Source organism: Chiloscyllium punctatum, chromosome 7 (genome assembly GCF_047496795.1).
Source record: "Chiloscyllium punctatum isolate Juve2018m chromosome 7, sChiPun1.3, whole genome shotgun sequence".
NCBI lineage: Eukaryota > Metazoa > Chordata > Chondrichthyes > Orectolobiformes > Hemiscylliidae > Chiloscyllium > Chiloscyllium punctatum.
The window spans coordinates 80,635,612-80,651,083 of record NC_092745.1 but is presented as its reverse complement, the minus strand read 5'-3'; positions in this window follow the sequence as shown (position 1 = coordinate 80,651,083).

The following is a 15,472-nucleotide window of genomic DNA, read 5'->3' as shown; positions in this document are numbered from 1 at the left end:
ACCCTGCCAAGTGTGAGGTTGTCCATTTTGGAAGAACAAATAAGAATGCGGAATACAGGGTTAATGGTAGGGTTCTTGGTCAGGTGGAGGAACAGAGGGATCTTGGGGTCTATGTACATAGATCTTTGAAGGTTGCCACTCAGGTGGATAGAGTTTGTAAGAAGGCCTATGGAGTATTATCGTTCATTAGCAGAGGGATTGAATTCAAGAGTCGTGAGGTGATGTTGCAGCTGTACAGGACTTTGGTTAGGCCACATTTGGAGTACTGTGTGCAGTTCTGGTCGCCTCACTTTAGGAAAGATGTGGAAGCTTTGGAGAGGGTGCAGAGAAGATTTACCAGGATGTTGCCTGGAATGGAGAGTAGGTCGTACGAGGATAGGTTGAGAGTTCTCGGCCTTTTCTCGTTGGAACGGCGAAGGATGAGGGGTGACTTGATAGAGGTTTATAAGATGATCAGAGGAATAGATAGAGTAGACAGTCAGAAACTTTTTCCCCGGGTACAACAGAGTGTTACAAGGGGACATAAATTTAAGGTGAAGGGTGGAAGGTATAGGGGAGATGTCAGGGATGGGTTCTTTACCCAGAGAGTGGTGGGGGCATGGAATGCGCTGCCCGAGGGAGTGGTAGAGTCAGATTCATTGGCGACCTTTAAGCGGCATTTGGATAGGTACATGGATGGGTGCTTAATCTAGGATAGAAGTTCGGCACAACATCGTGGGCCGAAGGGCCTGTTCTGTGCTGTATTGTTCTATGTTCTATGTTCTATGTTCTATATCATTTATGCATCTCCTTCCTCAACCCAGCTTCAGCATATAAGTCAATATATACCATATATTTCATAACTGCAAACAGTTTTGAAGAAGGATCACTGGATTCCCACCATTGATTCTGCTTTCTCTCCACAAATGTTGCCAGACCTGCTGATTGCCTCACTTCAGTATAGTTCCAGTCAGCAAAACTCCAAATTTCCATTTCACAGCAGTTAAACACGTTAGATTTCCTCAGTTATGCATCATCACAGTGTCATTTGGGCCACAATATTGCAATAAAAGTCACCACTATATGATCATTCCGTACCAACTTTATCCAATAAAGCTTCTAAAATGCAAAATGACTCTAATCAAACTTAGGCATCCTCTCATCATCTATCTGCAGCTGCCTTTTCTTGTCAGCAGTCAGGCACAGGTCTAATCAACTTCCTTTACTTCATTGGAAGTCACTGAGATTACACCAATTAGGAACAGTAGGAAAAGGCAGAGTAAAGTTTTCAATTTGTACAAGAGTACACCCATGTGTGTCTGAAATAATGGTATGTTAAATTTCTACCCTTTAGTAGTAATCACATTAAGTTTATTATGCACTACTTTGCCATATTGTCTGTATTTGTTTGCTAGATGGCAATTTGCTTGTGTTTGAATTGGATGATAGGAATTGAGGAATTTAGATGGCATCCCTGTGGGATGTAGCAGTGCCGGATTTTCTCAGTAGGAAGGGATGGTGAGGAATGAGAGTGGGCATTGAATGCAGTTATTACACTAATTCAGTGGTAATAACTTTATTGTGACAATTATGATATCTGTAATATTGTTATGGTTTGAGATAGTCTGTTTAATATAAAGTAAAATAAAGGAGATTATATGAACTCTTCCAAAATTTGCCTGACAGCAAATCTAAGTAGTTTGATGAAAGATTAAAGGGAGCCCAGAGTGTTTTACTGGGAAGAAGATGCAAAGTGTTTATACTTTTAAAGACAGTGCAAAAGTCTGCATGTTCCAACAATGGAGAGACTGAAAGTAACCAAAGTCCCAGAAAAAAAATTGAGAATCTAGGGTTGCAAACACTTGTGCTTTAAACTGTTTCGTCACTTCTAAAATAAAATAGAGCTTTGATCTTATAGATAGCAAACCTTAATTCAAGGTACATGTATTTCACATCACCATGGATTTTGAGAGGAGAGGTGTGTAAGTCATTCCTGAAAATTTACAGACAAGATCTATTTCCTTTGTTTCAGGAGATCAGGAAAACCAAGCTGCCTAATGTCTCCATGGATTAGGTTGGAAGCTTGAGCTTGGATTGGAATAAAATTGTGAAGAGTTAAAATGCAGCTGGGTGATTCACCAAGTCTGCACGAGAGGAAGCATCCCCAAGGTAAAACCCTCATGTGAAAGACAGTTCTGTGGTTAAATGCTCCTTGGCCGAGAAAGCAATTGAATGGATGTAAACTTGTGGTGGAGGCTGGTATAATTGCAACATTTAAGAGGCATTTGGATGGGTATATGAATCGGAAGGGTTTGGAGGGATATGGGCCGGGTGCTGGTAGTTGGGACTAGATTGGGTTGGGATGTCTGGTCGGCATGGACGGGTTGGACCGAAGGGTCTGTTTCCATGTTGTACATCTCTATGACTCTAATCAACTGGAACCTTATTGAATGGTGAAACAGTTAAATGGCTAAATAGATCATAATTCATTACGTTGCTCTGGACTACACTGAGGTCACAAGCTGAGCAAATGGCCTTCATTGTACATTTCATGGCTATCATCAACCATATCTCAGCCGGCTAGCCCTTGTTTCCCTCCATTCACCCCTTAAATCTGAAGATATCAGTGAACCTGCAAGCCAGAAGCATCATGATGTTCTCTTGAGAATCTGGCACACAACCTGCATAAACCTTTTCTTGTCATTCCACCGAGCGCAACATTGATCCAGTGAAAATCCTTGTGTCTTCAATTGTTCCTGACTGATCTGGGACGGCACATGAGGTCTCACGTCTGTGCAGTTGTAAATGTTCTGCATGGTGGAATTCTAGCCAGAGATACAGACCTAGGCCTTTACTGATGGGCAAAGTTGACAATCTCTTCAACCATGTCGTGCTCTACAAGAATCTCAGGGAGTCCCTCTCCCACTGCAACTCCCAGGTCATTTCCTCTGCCCTGAAGCTCTTCAACCATGTCGTGAAACAAACTCGCTACCACAGCCACATTTGCTTCCTCAGTGCCTGCCTCCGTAACCTCACTTCCCCTTCTCCCACCTCACCCTAGTTCCAAACTTCCAGCTCAGCACTGTCCCCATGACTTGTCCGGACTTGTCCTACCTGCCTATCTCCTTTTCCATCTATCCACTCCACCCTCTCTTCCCTGACCTATCACCTTCATCCCCTCCCCCACTCACCCATTGTACTCTGTGCTACTTTCTCCCCACCCCCACCCTCCTCTAGCTTATCTCTCCACACTTCAGGCTCACTGCCTTTATTCCTGATGAAGGGCTTTTGCCCGAAACGTCGATTTCGAAGCTCCTTGGATGCTACCTGAACTGCTGTGCTCTTCCAGCGCCACTAATCCAGAATCTAGTTTCCAGCATCTGCAGTCATTGTTTTTACATTGCTGGTAGTGATCTGCCTAATGTACTTTTGTGCAGCTGACTGGAAGGTCCTGGAGAGGCCTTTGGCAGAGCTGTGGAGCATCCTGAGGTCAGTGGCCATTTCCACTGCCATCCAGTCCAGCAGGGAACAAGAATTATTTTAGCATGGTGCAGTTACCTGGCAGCAGCTGATGCCACTACATCAGACTCCTTCAACATTACTCTTTCAGGAGGTGAACATTGTTCAGTCTCAGCCGATCAACATATGGGTAAGGCTTCCTATGAGTTTTGACCACTCCTACCAGTGCTCCACTCTAGGACTGTTTCTGCATGCTGTTCCTTTCTTTGCTGAGAACCCCTTTGTTTTTGCCCTCCACTCTTTGCTGTTCTAGTTGTTATATCTCATGGTCAGTTTGTCAGTGTACTTTTAACAGAGTATGTTTACAATATGATCACTATATCACAGTGTGTGACCTGAAGCTATGAAGATCTCATACTTCTTCTTAACCTGGATGACATACCATTGGAAATATGCTGCTCAATGCTGCTTAGTTTAAGTCTAATAGTATCAGATTAACCAGGCTGTGATGTAGTGTTTGTACACAATATTAATTGTAATAAATATCTGTTGGATTCCTCAATATCATGATATTTATGTCCTGTTTCTTATATTATTATCCATATATTATAGTATCTTGTTGTATTCTTATTTTCTGAGAGATAACATAATCATTGCTGCATCAGCTGAGTTGGAAGCAACCTCATATTGGCTCCTCAGAGTGCTGTGGCCCTCCCTGCTTCTCCACTCTGCATGGTGATCATAGAAATGAATATCATCGGCTGATAGCTTCAGTTTGTTGAAGGTGGTCATTGCTTGGTATCTGTGTGACATATATGTTACTTGCCACTTGTGAACCGAACCTGGATATTATCCAGGTCTTGTTGCATTTGGACATGAACTGCTTCAGTACCTGAAGAATTGTGAATAGGTGCTGAACATTGCTGAAAAGTGCACACTGTCACTGGTTGCATTGAACTGGCTGGATTACACGCCCCACTGCCCAGACTGAGGTGATATGGAATGCAGATCCTGAGAACATCAAGCAATTGATTGAAGCTCCCGAACTAAGACAAAGTGCTGCCTTTGGCCAATTGAGACAGGACGCCCTGACTGTCGACAGTCCCAACTGACTTGATTGAGGATGACTTCCCTTAGGCTTTGGACATGACCATCTGGTTCAAGCACATTTAGTGCATTTGCCACGCAAGCTGCTAGCACATGTTGTATGATTGTCGTTGATGTAACACAGTGTCATACAGCACCATGTCCAGCCCCTTGACTGATCACTGTTGACAGTAATGACAAGCTGCCTGGCTTTGTGTTCCTGCTAAAAGGCAAGGCAAGCCAGAAGTATTGTGAGCTTTTAAGTTCTGATGAGGTGGAATGTGCAAAAAAGGCAAGGCAGAGATGCACAGTAGGCACAGAATGAATGAGGAAGCAGTAAAGAGCCGGGCGATGCATCCTGCTCTGATGCTCCAAATGTGGGCGTCACTGGCTCGACCAGCATTTATTGTCCATCCTTAGTTGCCCGGAGGACAGTTAAGAGTCAAACATATTGCTGTGGGTCTGGAGGCACATGTAGGCCAGACCAGTTATGGATAGCAATTTTCTTCCTTAAAGGACATTAGTGAATCAGATGGGTTTTTCCAACAACTGACAACGATTTAATGGTCATCATTAGACTCTTAATTCCGGATTTGTATTGCGTTCAAATTCCAGCAAATCCCATGTTGGGAGTCAAGCCCAGGTTCCCTGAACATTTTGTTTCATTGTTCAAACCTGAGGTACACATTCAAACATGTTTTTGTCCACATCGAGAATTTCATTTTCTGATCTCACCACCTTTTTAAAACTGACTTGCGTTGCCCAAGTCATCCCAGGGTTGGGAGAATGCTGCCTGATCTGTCACTATCCTTCACATTGACATGCAAACTGGGATAATAATATAAACAGACTAACCCAGGATCCTGCAAATTCTGCAGTGGAAGTGAGAAGAGTGGAAATTAAAACGAGTGTCATTAAGAGGAAAATGAACTGGAAACCTGAAATGAATGAAATGTAAATTGGAACAGATCTAGAGGTGAGTTGGTGGTGTAAGATATGTAAAGTAATGATAAGGATAGCAGCTGTTTGATTTGAGTAGGAATTCAAAATTCATAAGTTTGAAGGAACTTTCAGAACAGTAATTAAAGCAGTTTAGGAATTATTCCAGAAAAGATTCTTAAAAGGCAGACTGTATCCTATGGTAAGGGAACTTCAGTCTATCACAGTTATGAGACATAAATAAGGACTTTTGTTCTGGTGTGGGAATTTGGTTCAGTAAATGTTACCGGAATATCACAAATCTGTGCATAACCAAGGCATGGAAGAATCTCGAATATCTTCACTTGTTGTTAATGATATGGAGGTGCAGGCATTGGGCTGTGGTGGACAAGGTCAGAAGTCACATGAAATCAGGTTATAGGTTTATTTGAGCACTTTTGGAGCACTTCTCCTTTGTCAGGTGCACTGAAAAGAAGCATACACACCCAGAATGTATAGGCAGAGAGATCAAAAGATTGGACAAATGGTGTCAGTGGAGTGTTGGCAGGCTGAATAATAAGTCCCTGCAATTTATCAAACATGTCAGATGGTGTGAATAAAGTGTCAACAGCTGAATATGATGTGGTGAAGCTGGTGTTGGACTGGGGTGGACATACGCTACAGGCAAGGATGCCCTGAGGTATGGTACATTGTCGAGACTGAGCAGATGCTACGAAAATGGATAAATGGATGCACAACAATTCCTGATGAAGGGCTTTTGTCCAAAACATCAATTTTCCTGTTCCTCGGATGCTGCCTGACCTGCTGTGCTTTTCCAGCACCACTCTAATCTTGACCGCACAACAATAACCAGGCAGGGGTGTTCCCTTCCAGTTGAGGAGCACTTCAGCGTTCAAGGACATTAGGCCTCGCACCTTTGGGTGACCATCCTCCAAGGCAGACTTTGGGACAGGCAACAATGGAAAGCGGCCGAGCAGAGGCTGACAGCCAAGTCCGGTACCCATGGGGTTGACCTCAACCAGGACCATGGGTTCATGTTGCACCTTAAGTTATCTTGAGAAGGTAACTTACAAGAAAGTCTAGGATTTACATATTAATGAACCAAAGTCTGCATTCTAAAAGATAAAAGACTTAACAATCCAGGTTTGTTCAATTTATCACTGTATGACACTGTAATCTTTCACTAAAAATCTGTGTCTCATGATCTTATGCTCCACAGCCACCTGATGAAGGAGTGACGCTCCGAAAGCTAGTGCTACCAAATAAACCTGTTGGACTATAACCTGGTGTTGTGTGATTTTTAACAGCTAAATAGCAAGTGAAGAGGGATGACCTGTCATCTGATTAATTGAGGCAGAGAGATAATTATAAAAATTTTAAAATAAGGTTGTACCGGCAACAAACCAAATGGCTGGAATAACACAATAGGTATAAGAGTCACATGCCAAGGGTCTAACCAAAGTAATAAACTAATCAAGGTAGAGAGATCATATCAAGGTGATGAAGTCGAAACAGGACAGTAAGGAAGATTTTACACAGAACAGTTGGTGGGGTTACATGTAGTGTGACATGAACCCAAGATCATGGGTCAGGCCGTCCTCATGAGTGTGAAACTTGGCTATCAGTTTCTGCTCAGTGATTCTATGTTGTTGTGTATCATTCTGGGTAATCCAAGATGGAGGACGGGAAAAATTTCTGGCTGTAACAGCTGCTCATTTTTTGAGGTATTTTAGGTGCTGGAGGTGATTTCCTCGAACTCCAGGAGCAGCAATTACTGTTTTATATGCTTTTGTGTTGTTTTAGAACTTTGGAAAAGAAAAGTCAAAACAAGAGCAGTTTTAAAAGGGAGAAGAACAGACAAAGGAAGTACATGGTAAGGTCATTGCAGGAGAGAGAGAGAGAGAGAGAGAGAGAGGACCTACACAGTTACTGTCTTTGCTGTTTGAATTCATGTATTGCTGGACATCGGCGTGCGTCTGGGAAAATTAACAAACAGTAAAATTAATGAGCTGCCAGAGGAAGTGGTGGAGGCTGGTACAATTGCAACATTTAAGAGGCATTTGGGTGGGTATATGAATAGGAAGGGATTTGAGGGATATGGGCCAGGTGCTGGCTGGTGAGACTAGATTGGGTTGGGATATCTGGTCGGCATGAATGGGTTGGACCGAAGGGTCTGCATCCGTGCTGTATGTCTCAATGACTCTATCTCAAAGGCCACCTTGGAGGATGCTTACCCAAAGATCAGAAGCTGAATAGCCTTGACCGCTGAAGTGTTCCTCGATTGAGAGGGAACATCTCTGTCTGGCAATTGTTGCATGGTGTCTATTCATCCGTCGTCGTAGCATCTGCATGGTCTCACCAATGTACCATGCCTCAGGGCATCCTTGCCTGCAGTGTACAAGGTAGATAACATCAGCTGAGTCACATGAGTACATACCATGTAGGGGTGGGTGGTGTTCCCATGTGTGATGTAGTATCCGTGTCACAGTGGTTGCCATGGCAGGGTTGGGTGGTGTGGTTGATGTTGTCCTGAAGGCTGGGTAGTTTGCTGCGAATTATGGTCTGTTTAAATTTTGGCAGTTGTTTAAAGCATTATCTACCTCATACGCTGCAGGCAAGGATACACATGGTATATTGGCGAGACCATGCAGATACTACAGTAACAGATTAATGGGCACCACGCAACAATTGCCAGGTAGGAATCTTCCCTCCCAGTCGGGGAACACTTCAGCAGTCAGGACCATTCAGTCTCTGATCTTCAGGTAAATATCCTCCAAGGCGGCTTTTGAGATACTGAGCAGAAACAGGTAGCCAAGATAGAAGATGGCTTCAGCCATGGTCTCGAGTTCATGCTATGCTACATGGAACTCCCCCATACTCTTCTGTGTCTGTAAAAATATTCCTTACCATCCTGTTTTGATATTATTACCTTGAAAACTTGTTGTGATCTCTTAAAGGTAATTAGTTTGTATAGTTTTGGATTATTTGTTTCTTTAGTTAGACCCTTGGCATGTGACTCATATCTATCATGTTGTTCCAGCCATTTGGTTTGTTTTCAGCACCACCTTATTTTTTTTTTGTAATTACCTCTCCTCCTCAATTAATCAGTCTATAAGTCATCCTTTTACTTGCTATTCAGCTGTTGACACTTTACTCACACCATCTGACACTTTTGATCACCTGCAGCGACTTATTATTCAGCCTGTCAAAACTTCCCTCTCACCATTTGTACAATCGTTTGATCTCACTGCTATAAACTCTGGGCCTGTGTGCTTCTGTTCAGTCTACCCAACAAAGGGGCAGTGATTCAAATAAACCAGTTGGACTATAACCTTGCTGTTAATGTCCCTGGAAACAAGAATGCCATCTATTTATCTGCCTTGCAAGGTACCCACCTGTTTTCTCAGCTGGGCACAAAAGATTCCATGAAACTATTTCGAACAAGGGCAACAATGTCATCCTTGGTGCCCTGGCCAGCACTGAACTTTCAACGTTTATCACAGAACCAGATTATCTGGTTATTATCACCCTGGTGTATGAGGGACCTAGCTGTGCACAAATTGCCTATTGTATTATTACAATTTATTTTAAAAGTATTTCATCGTAAAGGGAGTTGGAATGCCCTGAAGTGGTGAACAGTATGACGTAAATTGTCAAAATCTAGTTAGGGCCCATTATCCATTTGAAAGTGAAAAATCAATTGCCTCATTTTAATCAATAGAGCTTTGTTACAAGATTTTTTAAAAACTAAATTAACTTTATTGTACATAAAAGTCTTAAACAAAACAAATGTGATTAATTTAACAATATGTTCTATACGTATGTATGCTTATGCACTCAGGTTTACCTCCTACTTCCCCAAAGAATTCTTTTATAAGATGCATCAATCTTAAAGTTATTTACTTTTTTATAGGCATCACAATAAGCTTGGTTCAGACGTGTAGAAAATTAACCACAAATCCACTATTCTTACAGGTAAAACTTCAAATTTACCCTCTCTTGACTTCAAAGGCTTTAGTCCTTCGTGGTTGCTTTTCCAGTATTCCTAAGCTAATCTGCTGGTTACTTTCTTTTGCCGAAAGATACTGAGAAGCTGATTGTAGATTCTCCCAATAGATCAAAATAGGTAAGATTCTGTTCCCTCACAAATTCAAACTGAGCTTAAGCCTCACTTGCCTTCCGTATGGTCAATGTGTATAATTCTGCCTACAGCATCAGTCTATCTTTAAATTACTGAGGCTATCTTCTCTCAATAAGCTGCAGACCACATCCACTCCAAACTGCAATTCATATTTCCAACAAACCCTCAGAGATATTGAAACCAAGAACTTTCTTGAGCTCCTGCCAACTCCATAATGACCCAACCTGTTCTAATCTGTGGTCACCTACCATGCATGAAGTAGGGGAGAGAAAAATAAAACAGCTTGAGAACAGAAAGATATTAACAGTGTTTTGAAAGCAACAATGAAAGTGAAAAGGTGCAAATTATGAAAAAGGCAAGCTATAGTGTAGGAGGGATCCACACTGCTTTTAGAGTGAAGCATGAGAGGTAAGAATGAAAGAGAATGATGTGGAGGGAGTTGAAGGTATGCCTGAATATTTAAGTTAGTTTTCTGTGATCCAGTGAGTGAAAGATTTCTCACAAGTGTGAAATATAAAGATTTGAAATGTGCACTAATTTCTGAGTTGTGCTTCTGTATTTTTCTGTCGAAATCTCTCTAAGATACTATCTTTATAACTACTTTTCTAGAGGACAGCTTCAAAATAATTTCTGCAAATGAAGTCTGCTCTTTATATGATCATCTAATTCCCAAGTTTAACCAAGATCACGGCAAGCACAGAACTTTGAGGGGGATGAGTCAAGCTTAATCTGACCTGAAGCTTGGGTAAATATATATAAACCAAATCCATTGCCTGCCTGAACCTGACATCAATGGCATCAGGTTAGGGGACAGGAGTTGGCTTAGAGCTGCAGAAAGCCACCACTGGGCACTTGGGAGTGCAGGAGTCTGCGAGTGAAAAGAAGAGTTCATGGATGCTCTCGGGAATGGTAGGAGAGATCAAGATTCCTTGTGGAAATCTTTAGAATATAAGATAGTTTACCAGTTCAGCCTCTTCTAGACTCCAAACTGAATCTGGCTGATGGAGTCAGACCTTGCTTCTGCTGACCAAACTTGTTTTGCTTTTAGTACGGACATTCTCTGCAGTAACTTTCAAACTCATTGCTGCTGCATTGTACATTTTTGTCCAATGTAATGAAACTTATGAAACTCAAACCATATGATTACAGCAAAATTTACTGTAGCTTCACATTCAATTTTGATGTAACCTTGCTTCTCTCCTTATCAGAAGGGCTTTACCTAGGTTCCCTTTTCAGTTGTCATTTATTGAGGCACTGTTTCATTGTTTAAAGGCTTGTTATTCAGGCTTTGCCATACATTTTGCCATAGTACAGCTAATATATTTGGCCTCAGTACCAAAACAACAGTATATGATTGGGGTAAAGATTTTGGGAAAGAAGGAAGTCTATGGAATGTCTATGGAGCCTATATAAAATCAGAATGAATTCTAATTCTGGTTTCAGTCAGAGTCATGTCCAGATGTCCCCAGTTAAAGTCACAGAGGTATTCTGTGGGCTCTGTAACTGGGCTTGCGTTATATAGAAAAGCAGGATAGAGAAAGCAAAATAAATACTACATGACAGTTAATAATATGTGTTATACATATGCATATTAAAGTGTGCTGTTTTTACAATGTTGGCACCAATAGAAACGACATGCTGTGCATCTTGCTCCTTGAAGCAAGGAAGAGCATTATGTTTGAGTTGGACAATAATTTAGTTAAATCAAGATATTGCTGACAGAAATCTTCGATTGGAAGATCAAAAGGGCATCCACATTGTGCATGCCTTACTCAGTCTTCTTCTACAAGCCAATTAAATAGAATCACTGTCCAATTTATAATCAGTTTGATTTGCCCTTAAAAAAATTACATAGAGGCAAATTACCACAAAAATGCTAAATTAACATTTCAATTACAATGAATAATTAATCTTGTTATTGGTACTATAGCAAACTTAATTTCTTCAAACTAAATTCAACAAAAGGTGATTGACTTTCTACTAATTAAATGAAATAGTTTTGGCTCGTGTGATGAGAGAATATTAAGGCTTTTGTGAGAGACTCAGTTTGTAATTAGCACAATGTCTTTCATCACGGTGAGCTGGAAAATTCCAGCTCAATGTGACAGAATAAATCCTCTTTTTCTACTGGCTATTGAAGTCCTGCGTTATCCATTTTGACCAGTCCAAACCAATTTTAACACTCTCGTTCTGACCCAGCGTTGATGAATTGTCATTGATCAGAAATGTTAAGCCTGTCTCTCTTTCCCATAGATGCCTGAGTTGCTAAGTGCTTTTCAGTATTTTATGTTCTTATTTCAGATGCAGAATTCACAGTCTATGGTTTCAGCTTGTTTCCAATCTGATATGCAGCAATATATTTGGTACCATCTATTTTTGTCTCTGAATGGAGTCCCAGTCCATCTTTATCCGACACCACCCTTCTCTGCTTGGTTGAATGTTTTAACTTCACTAAGTTCTCCATAACATGAAATGCTGCTGTGAGAACTCATCAGGTTCCTAACTCTATTTGACTTATTATGGAATACATAGAACATTTTCTGCTCCAATCATACAGTCATGGAGATCTCCAACATAGAAAAAGCCCCTTCAACACATCACATTCACAACTGTCAAAAACCACCACCTAACTATTCTAATCCCATTTTCTAACACTTGGCTCATAGCCTCTCATGCCTTTGCATTGCAAGTATACATCTAAATACTTCTTAAATGTTATTACGGCTTCTGCCTTAAAGACAGTGAGTTCTCGATTCCCATCATGCTCTTTGTGAAGAAGGTTTTTCTCACATCTCCTCTAAACCTTCTGCTCCAATGCTGCACATCAACATCCCATCCATCCCAACACCTACTGTTCTCCCAACCCACCAGATGACCTTATCCAGCACATTGGTATTGATACTATTTTCTGCTCCAAAACAGTACTGGAAAATGTCATCGAATGTTTTTTCAACTGCCACTTTTCTCTCACCTTACATGGCACACTTTTGGTTCTTCCTTTTTCTTCTTCAATTTCTCTGCTTCCATTTCTGGGAATATCCATTACAAATCCACTGGCCCCCAGTTACATTGGCAACACTTTCTCCTATAATTCTTCCTGTAAGGACTATATTCCATTCTCCCAACTAATACACTTTGTCGCTTCTAACATGTCAATTCTACTTTCTACTGATATATTTTTCATTCCCTTAACCTTTTCATCATGAGTGTTGGGTTCCTTTGTTATGTCTGTCCATCTCCTGCACTTCTACATTTATGCCTTTGCATGCCTCCCAGAACCTGAATGCAGCTTTCACTTTGGCCTTACCTTTCACCCCGCCAGCTTCCATATAAGACAGGTTGTCTTCTATCCTTTCCAGCGCCTGCAGCATGATTTCACCACCAAACACCACTTCTTTCCTTCACTTTCAGCATTCCAAAGGGACAATTTATCCATCAAACACAATTCATCCATGCTTCAATCCCTCCCAGCACTCCTTTCTCTTCTCACAATGTGTAAAAGACAGTAGGTAGAATACCTGTCCTTTTATCTCCTCCGTTCTTACTTTCCAGGAGCTTAAACCCCTTTGGGTGAAACAGCACATTTCTTCCAATTTAGTATATTGCATTCAATGCTCACAATGTAATTTCCTCCACAGTGGGGACACATTGAGTACAGATTGAGTGATCACTTTGATAAGCACGTCTGCCCAGTCTGAGCTTCTGATTGTTTGTCACTTTAATTCTCTACTCCACTTCCACTCTGACCTTTCTGTTCTCCGAATACTGCATGGTTCCAGTGAAGCTTCAGTAGAAACTTGAAAAACAGTACCTCATCATTTGATTAGTCACTTTGAAACATTGTGCCCTGAACATTGAGTCCATAACCACTGAACAGCTATTGGCAATGATTCTGCTGTTCCCGTTTATAGCTTCATCTTTTCTTTCGTTACTCACCCCATTACCACACTCCCATCTTGTAGTATCATCCCTTTTGTCATTTAACCTATTCCAGTTTCTATTCCATCAAAGAGTCTCTCTTTTGTTCACTTCCCCCTTATCTTCTTTCTCTGCCTTCATATCTGCCATAGCTACCTTTTTATCATTAACCTTAAACATTCCCTTTGATTTTCTATTTCTGGAACTTCCGCTTGATCCCTGCACATTTTCTTCTTTTATTCTGGAAAATAAATAGCAACCAAAAAGTGACATTGTTAAATAATACGAAGTCCGTTCTACAAATTGACAAGTAGAAATATAAAACATAAATAACGGAAAACATTCCCCATTTGAATGATGGTACAGTATTAGAATATCAAAAATTACTTCCTGTACAGAAATTCATTTTCCACTAATCTCCTCTCAGATACACACTGATACTTTTAAATAAAATTCCCAATTTAATCAGTCTGAAAATGTAACAAAGCATTCGAAAACTTCAAATGCAAAATCTCGTTTGTGACATCTTAAATGCATTGTGAAACATTCAATGTGTTTCACAAAAGGCAAAGAAATTTGAACATGGAATCAGAGTTGGGAGAACAGGTAGAGGAGTAGATTAAGGCAAATTGAACAGGTAGGTTTTGAAATATTTTTAAGTTTTTGAGATATTCAGTAAAACAAAGAGTTTAGCAAGGGAATTTAATCATGGTCAAATGATTGAAGACGCAGCCCTCAGTGGAGATGCAGGAAGATGGAACATGCAGTAGTTCTCATTCAGTAGAGCACAGAATGACAGCTGAGCTAGAGGTGATCACAGGAGAGGATGGAAAAGACCCATGGGGAATTCTATCTGTGAATGATGATCTTGAAAGCAGTGCCTGGGGAACAGCTACAAATAGAAGCTAATGCAGACACTGATAGTGGATGATTGGAATTTAGTATGAGATGGGAGGCAAGCAGCTTTCATTCTTTGCTGTTCCGAATTTAAGCTATTTGGAAAAATTGTGAACCATGAGGTGAAGAGAGATCAGCTCCAAGAGAGCTTCAACAGGCTGGCTGAATGGGTGGACAAGTGGCAGATGATATTTAATAGTCAGGAATTGTGAAGTGATGCATTTTGGGTAAAAGAGTGATGGGAGGCAATTGTATAAAAAGAAGGAATACAGCTTGAAAGGGAATGCAGGAGAAAAGGTCCCAGTAGGATATTAGAAGAAATTGCTGAAAGTGGCTTGGTTGATTGAGAAAACAATAATAAGGTAGAGTAGATCCTTGGCTTTAAAATTTAGGGCATAGGATATGGAAACAGGGATGCTTTCAAGAATTTGGTTTAGTTTTAATGAGACAATTAGAGGCATAGTGTCAAAGAGATGTACAGCACAGAAACAAACCCTTCAGTCCAATTCGTCCATGCCGACCAGATATCCCAATCTAATCTTGTTCCACTTGCCAGTACCAGGCCCATATCCCTCCAAAGCCTTCCTATTCATACACTCAACCAGATGCCTTTTAAATGTTGCAATTATACCAACCTCCACCACTTCCTCTGGCAGCTCATTCCATGCACACACCACCTTCTGTGTGAAAACATTGACCCTTAGTTCCCTTTTATATCTTTCCCCTAAACCTATGTCCTCTAGTTCTGCACTCCCCACTCCAGGGAAAAGACCTTGTCTTTTTATTCTATCCATGCCTCTCGTGATTTTATAAACCTCCATAAGGCCACCCCTCAGCCTCAACTATTCTGGGCAAAACAGCCCCAGCCTCAGTGACTACCGCCCAGTGGTCCTAACTTCAGTGGTCATGAAGTGCTTTGAAAGGTTGGTCATGGCATTAATCAACTCCAGCCTCCCCACTACTCTAAACGCACTCCAATTTGCCTATTGGACAACAGATCCATGTTAGATATTACATCACTTGCCCTTCATTCCTCCCTAGAACATCTTGACA